A 10,974-nucleotide genomic window follows, 5' to 3' on the forward strand; every position below is an offset into this window, starting at 1 on the left:
TCAGGTTTTTCAATTGCATTCTAGCAGGAAAATAGATATAAGAAATGAGAGCTCTAGATAGAAGAGGTTGTTGATGTTGTGAAGATTGAGCAGAGAAGAGAAGTGAGAGCGATCAAGGAGAAAATTTTTGAAGGTGTTCTGAGCAAGTTGCAATGTGAGTGAGAAAGCAAACCGATGAGAGGATTCTACCAGCAATATCATAGTCTGGTAGTTAAGCCTAACTAGTAAGGTGTGGCAGAGCAGGAAGCATCCTAGTGTGACACAGTGTGTTGAGAGACTGTGTGTGAAAGGGAGAGAAAGATAACAAAGAGTTATTTGATTCAAGAGTTGCGAAATTCATTTGCAACAAGAAGCCTTAATTGTATTCAAATGGTATTTTAATATACATCACCAAGTTGAAGCTTGGTGCAGGGGTTAGTGCCCAAAATCTTTGTAAATCTATGTTTTACTCATGAGGATGGATTGGAGTAGTAGTCTTTAGCAACTTTTCTCATCGAGGTTTTAACTATATTGGGTTTTCCTCATAAATCTGGTGTTGTGAGTTACTTGTGTGTGTATGGTCTCTTTGGCTTTCTTTCTTCTATCAACGATTTGACTGTTTAAGTGATTAAGTAAATAAATGATATTCTCAAGTTAGATCACAAGAGGAAAAACTTAGGAACCACTGATTCATCGACCTCTTAGTGGTACTCTATGTTCAACATTTAGTATCAAAGCTTGGTTCCCAGTTATCTTTAAACCTTGGGTAGATTCTGGACTTTGAGCACAATGGCAAGAAGTGAGTCTCCTTCCTCAAAAGCCCCCATGTTTGATGGATCTAACTATGCCTTCTGGAGCAGAAGAATGGAGACCTATATTTCATCTCTTGGTTTTGATGTATGGATGTCGATCAAGAATGGGTATGTCATTCCTAATACTCCTCCCTCTGATCCAGATGCAAAAAAGGTGTATGATAATAATGCAAAGGAAAAACATGCTATCTTGAGTGGACTATTTGATAATGAATTTGTCAAAGTCATGCACTATATTTCAGAAAAGGAGACATGGGACAAATTGCAGAGATTGTTTGAGGGAGATGCAAAAGTCAAAGAAGCCAAGTTACAAACACTAAGGGGTCAACTTGAAAGCATCAAAATGAAATATGATGAAAAGATTATAAACTATCTTCATAGATTTGATGAAACTATTAATACCATTAGAGGACTCAAAGAAGAGATTGCAAATGAGATTCTTGTCAAAAGGATACTTAGATCTCTCACTCCCAAATATGATACTAAGGTGTCAGCCATTGAAGAAGCCAAGGATTTGAAGAGTTTTACAATGGATGAGTTATTTGTCTCCCTGATAGCCTATGAGATGAGAACAACCAGTGATACTTCCTCAAGGAAAGAAGCAGCATTCAACATCACCAAAAAGGGCAAAGAAGTAACAAACTTTGTCAAGAAGCTCAAAAAAGGATACGAATGGTACAAAGGAAAGCTACCACTTAAGTGCTTCAATTGTGGAAAGGTAGGACACTTCACTACAAACTTTCCTCACAAAGAAAGCGGTGGAGATGAGTCAAGAGAGTTCAAAAAATCTGCTGGCAAAGATAGTGAAAGGAATGACTACTAGAAGGGAAGAAGAGGCTACACAAGCTAGAACAACTTATATAACTTTGAGGAGGACACAAAAGATGATGACCATGAGAACAATAGAAAAGTCAATCTCTTCATGGCACTTGACAAACTAGCTGATGAAGATGAGGAAGAAGAGGATGTTGAGGCTGAAGTGGATTTGGAGAGAGAAATTATAAGTTCTCTTGAAGAATTGAGTAAAACAAGAAGAGAACTCAAGAAGGTTAAGCTTGTTCTAGTAAATGAACAAGATCTTTTGAAACAATCTCTAGAAGAGTCCAGTCAAGTCATATCTGACTTGAAGTTGCAACTAGAAGAAACTAAGAGGATTAGTGAAGCTACAACCTTTGATATGACAAAGAAAGAAAAGGAGCATCAAGAGCTAGAAGCTGAAATAATAAGGCTCAAAAAGGAGCTTGAAGAAAGAAATGAAGAAATAAAAATAAGGAGCAAGTATGAAGGCAACATTGAGGCCTTAGATGAGATGTTGAACAAACAAAAGCAATACAAAGACATCGATGGCTTAGGTTTTGAAGAAGGTCAAAGTTCAACCCACAAAGATAAATCTGACAAAGAAATAATGTTCCCCTCTTCAATTGAAGGTGAAGAAAAGAAGACATTAACTGTAGGCAAGGATACCAGCAAAAAGACATATGCAGATGCTGTTGGAAAACATCACTCAAACCGGTATGCAGAAATGAACCAGAGGCCACACTTCTTGCACCAAAATGCAGATCTAAGGAGAAATGCCAAAATTGATCATGAAGGATTCACTAGATTCAACAACATGAAGGGAAAACCCTCCATGAGGCAGTTCCATTCACGACCAAGACAGCTTAACTAGTATGTTTCAAATTTTCATGGTTACTGTTACCGGTGCAAAAAATTTGGACATAGAATAGCTGACTATAGATTAAACAATAAGCCTTCTATGAATTATGAAAGTAGAAATCCATTTAATACACTCTAAGATATGAATGTTGTCTGCTATCAATGCAATGGATATGGTCATAAGAGTTTTGATTTTAGGAAGAATAAACTTGCACTTTACAATAATATTAAGGACGTTCCCTTTAATAAAAATGTAAAATTCTATAACTGCCAAGAATTTGGACACATAGCGAAGCTATGCAAAAACAAGAAGATCAAGCAAATGAAGGCAAATCTAGATCAAGGGTCAGTAACTAAACCTGAGCTCAATATAGAGGCAGACAAGAAGAAGGAAATCAAACCAGTTTGGGTTGAGAAAGAAAAGGAACAGGTAGAATCAAGTCTCTTAGTATAGATAGCCTTGCATGCTAAATGGAAAAATCTATGGGTGGTAGATAGTGGTTGTTCAAACCATATGACTGGTGACAAAAAGAAATTCATAAAACTTGAATACTGGAATGGTGGATCAGTAAGGTTTGGAGACAACTCCTCCATCAAAATAAAGGGAAAAGGAACTCTAAGCATTGATGGAAAACTTAAGGCACGTGATGTATATTATGTGGAAGGCCTCAAGCATAATCTGTTGAGTGTGAGTCAGATGTGTGACAAAGGTTACAAATTCACCTTTGACTCAACCAGTTGTTAGATAAAGAAATATAGTACCGGTAAAGTTGTGGCAGAAGGAAAGAGAACTGATGGAAATTTTTATAATCTGAAGGAATGCTATGAGTCCCAATGTATGTTAGGTCAAGTAGATGAAACTTGGTTGTGGCATAGAAGATTAGGTCATATCAACTTTCATAACTTAGTTGCAATAAGAAAAAAGGGGTGTGTCAGGAATATTCCACCTATCATCAAACTAGTAAACACATTTTGTGATGAATATGTAAAAGGTAAGTAAACAAAAGTGAGTTTCAAGACAAAGGAGCACAACACCTCAAAACCACTTGAAATTGTGCATATAGATCTATGTGGTCCAAATCAAACAAGAGAACTTGTCAGTGAAAGATACTTTATGCTCTTCATTGATGACTACTCAAGGATGGCATGGATCACCTTTCTGCAAGATAAATCACAAGCATTTGAAAGATTCAAGATCTTTCAGAAAATTGTGGAAAAGGAAAGTGGGTACAGATTAAAATGTCTAAGATCAAATAGGGGTAGAGAGTTCACATCAAATGAATTTGAAGATTATTGTGAAAAACATATAATTAGAAGGCAATACTATGCTCCCAAAACACCACAACAAAATGGTGTGGTAGAAAGGAAGAATAGGACAGTCAAGGAGATGGCCAGAACCATGTTAAATGAGGCCAGTCTACCAGATACATACTAGAAAGAAGTTGTTCACACTACTACATATACTTTGAACTGGGTTCAATTAAGAACAAACAGAAAAATGACACCTTATGAGTTATGGTATGATTGGAAGCCGTCAGTCAAATACTTCAAAGTATTTGGGAGCAAGTGCTTCATCAAGAAAGATGTGGATGGTTTAGGAAGTTTTGACTCTAGGAGTGATAAAGGAATATTTCTTGGTTACTCATCTAACAACAAATGCTACAAGTGCTACAATAAAAGGCTAAGAAGGGTCATTAAGAGTGTGCATGTAAAATTTGATGAAGATATGCACAGAGGATGTCAACCATAGGTTAACTGGTATGATGACTCCGATGATGAATATTATGAAGCTCAGACAGATACTAAACTAGAGGTAGCATCCAAGAAGGTTCCCAATTGGTATGTATTGCTGAATCACCCGAAAGAACAAATTTTGGGAAATAAGAGTGATGGTCTAAAGAATGGAAGAATACTTGCCCGAAATGATGAACAAGTCAACCTATGCCTCATGATTGAAGTTGAACCCAAAAGTTTCAATGAGGCTAGCAATAGACAACAATGGATGGATGCCATGGAAGAAGAACTATACCAGATTGAGAAGAACAAGATTTGGGAATTAGTCCCTAGACTGGAAGACAAGAACATCATTGGCACAAAGTGGGTCTACCAGAACAAGATGAACAAAGAAGGTAAAATTGTGAGGCATAAAGCTAGACTAGTGTGCAAAGGATACTCTCAAGTAGAGGGGATTGACTTTGAAGAAACATTTGCATCGGTGGCTAGATTAGAAGCAATTAGGATGTTTCTAGCTTACTCTGCCTACAAAGGGTATAAATTATATCAAATGGATGTAAAATTTGCTTTTTTAAATGGAAATTTAGAAGAAGAGGTATACATGGAGAAACCAGAAGGATTTTTGTTGCATGATGATGAGACATTTGTGTGTTGGTTAAAGAAGGCTCTGTATAGTTTAAAGCAAGCTCATAGAGCATGGTACTCAAGATTAGATTAGTATTTGAAGGAGCAAGGATTCAAAAAGGGGAGTGCTGACAACAATCTATACATAAGGAAAGATGGGAATCACGTGATTATTGTGGTTGTGTATGTAGATGACAACATCTTTGGAGGCAACAAGGATACTCTCTGGAAAGAGTTTGTTGATCAGATGCAGTCAGAATTTGAGATGTCAATGCTTGGTGAATTTACTTACTTCCTTGGCATGTAGATATTACAAAAAGATAAAGGAATCTTTATCTCACAAGCCAAGTATGCAAAGGAGATGTTGAAGAAATTCCAACTGGAAGATTGCAAACTGGTAAGTACCCCCATGGTGACCGGTAGCAAATTGAGTAAGAATGGTGAATCACTGGTAGTGGATCAGACTCTATACAGATGCATGATAGGAAGTCTACTGTATCTAATTACTTCAAGACCAGATATAGTTTAGGCAGTATGCATGGTAGCCAGATTCCAAGCTACACCAAAGCAGTCACACATGAATGTTGTTAGCAGAATTTTTTAGGTGCCTACAAGGAACACTTAGCTATGGTTTGTAGTATCCTAAACAAGGAGAGTTTATCTTGGAAGCATACATTGATGTTTATTGGGTAGGATGCATTGATTATAGAAAGAGAACAAGTGGTGGTGCATTCTTTCTATGTGACCAATTGGTCTCTTGGCATAGCAAGAAGCAGAACTCAGTCTCCTTATCTACTATTGAAGTTGAGTAAATTGTTGTTGCTACATGCTACTCTCAGGTGCTTTGGATGAAGCAAACTCTCAAAGATATACAGATGGACATCACTGAACCTATTCTCATCCAGTGTGAAAAATCGAGTGCAATCAACATAGCAAAGAATCTGGTCATGTATTCTAGAACAAAACATATTGCTATCAAATATCACTTTCTCTGAGAGAAGGTTGAAGGGCGAGAGGAAAGGATGGACTATGTTCCTACTAGAGAACAAGTAACAAACATTTTCACCAAACCGCTACCAGTAAGAATGTTTGAATACTTTTGACACAAGCTGGGAGTTATTTCATCTACCTAGGAAGATTTTATGTGACTCAGGGGGAGCTTGGTATGGGTCAAAGGGGGAGTGTGCAAGTACCCTTTGTCATTATGTCAAAGGGGGAGAAATGTACTGGTATGGAGTGGATCATGAGAAGTTGACATCAATGCCAAAGGGGGAGATTGTTGGCATTTTGGTAATAAGATGTCATTGATGTCAACCGGTGTGATGGAGATCCACATAAGGGTGAGCATAAAGAATGAAGGTCTACGAGTCTGAAGGATAAAGTACAAACCAAACTGAAGGATGGTTGCTTGTTTATGATGAAGAGGCAAAATGTTAAAAGTTGTCTTACCCCACCAGAGGTTAAGATGTGAAACTGGTACAGGATGCTCTACCAGGTAACAGAAGAAGAACACTCTACTGGCAAAGGGATACACCAGTATGTGTTTTCCAGATCAACTGTGTGTTGGTGGGCCATGTCTTGATCTATGTGATGCCATGTGGAGCAGAGGTGGCAAGTGTGTTGTGGTTGGTGAAGCCTCATCAACAAGATCGATGAAATAGATAGTTGCCATTAATGAAGGAGCCATAAATTATGGGATTTCACCTGACTAATTGCAGCTTGAGGAAGAAGGAATTATAGAGGAAGATCAGAGTGTAGTTGGTGCCTAAATCAAGGCAAAGGAAATTCGATTCAAGATGTTCTCATAGAGGAAACTTCTGGAACACTTTATGTGTCGTCTGACTTCATGACAAAAAATCTGATTCGTGATTGCCACTCCGATAAAAACATGCATTGGATAATGAAAACCATGTGTAGGTGCAGTCTTCAAGGATAGGTGATTAATCCAAGATAGGGGGATTGGATCTCATGAAGATTGTTTCAAAAAGAGAAAACCCTAACTACTCAAGTTTTTGAATTGCATTCTGGTGGAAAAATAGATATAAGAAATGAGAGCTCTGGACAGAAGAGGTTGTTGATGGTGTGAAGATTGAACAGAGAAGAGAAGTGAGAGGGAGCAAGGAGAAAAATTTAGAAGGTGTTCTGAGCAAGTTGCAGTATGAGTGAGCAATCAAACTGGTGAGAGGATTCTACCGACAGTATCATAGTCTAGCAGTTGAGCCTAACCAGTAAGGTGTGGCAGAGCAAGAAGCATCCTAGTGTGACACAATGTGTTGAGAGACTATGTGTGAAAGGGAGAGAAAGATAATAGAGAGTTATTTGATTCAAGAGTTGCAGAGTTCATTTGCAACAAGAAGCCTTAATTATATTTAAATAGTATTTCAATATACATCGCCAACTTGAAGCTTGGTGTAGGGGTTGGTGCTCCTTGGGTTGGTACTCCTTGGGTTGGTGCCCAAAATCTTTGTAAATTTTTGTTTTACCTGTGAGGCTGGATTGGAGCAATAGTCTTCAACAACTTTTCTCACTGAGGTTTTTCCCATATTTGGTTTTCCTTGTAAATATGGTGTTTTGAGTTACTTGTGTGTGTATGGTCTCTTTGGATTTCCTTTTTGTATTACCAGTTTGACTATTTAAGTGACTAAGTAAATAACTAATATTCTCAAGTTACATCACAAGAGGAAAAAATTAGGAACCACTAATTCACCCCCCTCTTAGTGGTACTCTGTGTTCAACATCTCTGCCTAGTATACCTTTACCTTTAGCATCAACCTAGATATTTGGAATGTTAGACTTAGGCAGAATATTCGATAATGTAAAGAAACCTGGTTTATCCACAAAGAATTTAACCCAAGCCTCATGAGTTTCCTTCACAATTTCATTTACTCTTCCCACCATAAGACTTATATGTCATTGTCTACTCTAAAAAAATGTTTTATTATCAAACTCTAGACACTGCTACATCTCTTCAACAGTTATAGCACCAAAAATAGTTAGCAATTCTAGAATCTTAATATGCTTATCCTCCTCAATAGATGATAACCTCCTAGCATCTAACTTTTTATACAAATCTACCAGTATTTGAGTCTCAATTTTAATTAAAGCTTTCTTATATATGTCTAAATATAACAAAACCGATTCCTCAATCTCCTTTTGTTCCTTATCATCCACATCACCATAATAGTGTTGTACATTACTCAAAATACCATCCTTTGTGATCTAATCAATCAATTCAACAATAGAAGGAGGAGCAATAACCTTTACACTTTTACCAGATTCAAGAGCAATATATAAATCTGATATCTTCTTCTTACCGGGGTGGAAGCAGACTCCTTGGTTAGTTTCCTTTTCTCAGTAGGCTTCCTCTCCTTCAAAATTTTCTTCTGAGTTTCCAGAGGAGTGACTATGGATTTCTACAACTTCCCTTCCTTGGGCTTCTTCCTTTGAATCCTCATATAGATCATAGGAATCTTCAGGATTTCTTCCTCAATCTCAGAACCACATTCAACAGGAGCAATAAATGTTTTATGTTTCTTCCTCTTAGATAAACCCTTATCGGTTCCTAATATTGTTGGAGAAGCCTGAACAATTGTTGGAGGAGATATCTTTGCCAAACCAATTATTTGTTTAATTTCACAGGATATCTTCTCGATAGCCTGCCCAACCTTCTTGATTTTTCCCTCCCTTTTCTTCTTGCCGAAACCAATCTTCACCTCAGATTCCTTCTACTTAGTTGTTCCAAATGTTTTCTCCTTCTCATCAACTGGAGCATCTATAAGAATCTTAGCATAAAGGTCCAAGATCTGTGCATCAACCTCATAGCCCATATCAGTAACCCAGATAGTCCTCGGTTGCACTGCCTCCATCAAAGTTTCATCCTTTTTCACCATGAAGCATATGTTGGTAGAGTATTTATCAACAATATGCTTAGGGATCCTTTCCCTCTTCTTCATAGATATCTGAAATGCCTTGAAATAACCCCACAAAACAAAGTCTTTTTCCTGTCCCAAGTTTCTCAATGCATCCTTGATTTGTTTACCTACTGGTATATCAAAGGCCCTTTGCTTCTTATCAAATCCTGGTATCTCATTAAAAAAAAAAAGCATCAAACAGACAATGATATTTCCATACCAAAATGTACCTTTCTTATCTCCCTTAATCTTTCCCAAATTAGAAATCAACTCATCAGACATCCACTGACAAAGATCATATTTATCATTTTCTTTCACCATCTTGTGTGCAGAGAAAATACAAGAACTGGAAGTAGAGTTCAACCCGATTTGATTGAGCTACCTTGTATCCAATTACCATGCTTGAAAATTGAACAACTTTATCTCTGATAGTGCTAATCCACATCGATCAGTTGTCAGAGGTGGCACCGGTTAGCTTGTTCACCTCATTGTTCAGAATCTTCCTCCTACTCAGTGTTTGTTCGACTTGGGGTAAGTTAGTGATAGCACGAATTTCCTCCTTGGTGATTTTATAGGGTCGGTCATGCCACATGAACTCACCATGGAATCGGCTCAACACATACTGAATCATCTCATCCTCAAACTTGGGCATCTCCAGATTGTCGATGAAACCCTGATCCTTCAGAATTTGAAATTTTGGTTTAATCAATCCATCCTTCTTAAGAAAAGTAAAAAGATACATTGATTTAATCTCTGATGAACCCAAATCCTCCAGAGTGCAATGAATATATGCTCTCACATCTTCCACATAAAGAACTTCGTTAGGAACCTTAGAAAATGCGTCGATAGAGTCATCGACCTTTGCAATTTGAGGGCATTGTTTGAATTCTAGACATGGACGATCCTTAATATAAAGAACAATAGGGACAACCACATCTATCAGAGAGTGAGTAGATCTAGAAGCCATTCTGATTTTAAAAAAAATAGCGTGAAAACAAAGAAAATACCTCACAACTAAACCCAGTGAAAACCTTTGATAAATCCATACAGAGAATACTAGAGATCATTGGAAAATGCTCTTAATCGCCTTAAACTCACTGTGCTTCACTCTGAGTCCTGTGTGATCAGAAATGAAGCAACTTATCCCTTTTAATCTGTAAAACCCTAATTTCCCATTGACATTAATGCATGCCGGCATATGATACCGAATACAAAATCCATTATCTCAGTGTCAGTGAATCTCCAGACTATCTTCACCAAGATCTGAAACAATCTTTTAGACCTCTACCGATGGCAATGTAGGATCTGTCATTTATTTTCCTCCCTCTAAGGCTAAGGACTTAGTTACCGAATAAGTTTCCTGTCGGTGCAGAAACATTCTTCTCTATTGGTTGAGTAACCAGAGAATTTACCTATGTCAATTGATCTTTAGACTTCCTAATCCATTGTTTAGCATGAGCCTCCCAGATCTCATCAAACTTTTGATTTCCTTTCTCATTTGATGTGTCATTCCCTTTCAGTGTATTCTTTCTTCTGCAATATTTAGCAATATATCCTATTTTGTTACATGCATAGAAAGTAACATTGTTCTTTTAAATTGCTTTGTTGAGTCCTTGATCATTCGTTGACCTACATTGATTAGCCATATGTCCAAACTTTCCATATGCATTACATATCACATTCATTCTACAATCTTTTGTCCTATGACCATACTTATTACACTTTGAACACTGACTAGGAACAACATTATTATTCTGATTTGCTCTATTTTTACATTGACTTTCTCTATGACCAAACTTCATATAAACAAAGCATCTACCATAAAATTTGTATGCATTGGGTTGCCTGGTGGATTCCTCTAATTTACAGTACTAGAGATTTCTCCATGCTCAAATCCAAGACCTCTAGTGTCTCTAGTGTCTCTTTGATCCTTCAAGAATTCATCAAGCCTTGCAGAACTAACCTTGAACTTTTCCTTGTATTCATTTGCAACATCCACATCAATTCTTAGGATTGACATCATTCTTTCCAACTCTTTCTCATTGTTCTGTGATTACACCAACTCAGTTCTCAACACATATTTCTCATGCGCCAAACTAATGTATTCCTCGGATATGTCTTTTAGTGACATAGCAAGATTTTCCTCATTCATTTTCTGATCTTTAATATCCTTGGACATCCTCATAGTCATGGCTTGCATTTCATTCTTCATGACACCATTCTCCTAACTTAGCTTTTGACATAATTCCTTAAGGGAA

The sequence above is a fragment of the Cryptomeria japonica genome, chromosome 11 (assembly GCF_030272615.1).
Source record: "Cryptomeria japonica chromosome 11, Sugi_1.0, whole genome shotgun sequence".
In the NCBI taxonomy this organism is placed as follows: Eukaryota; Viridiplantae; Streptophyta; class Pinopsida; order Cupressales; family Cupressaceae; genus Cryptomeria; species Cryptomeria japonica.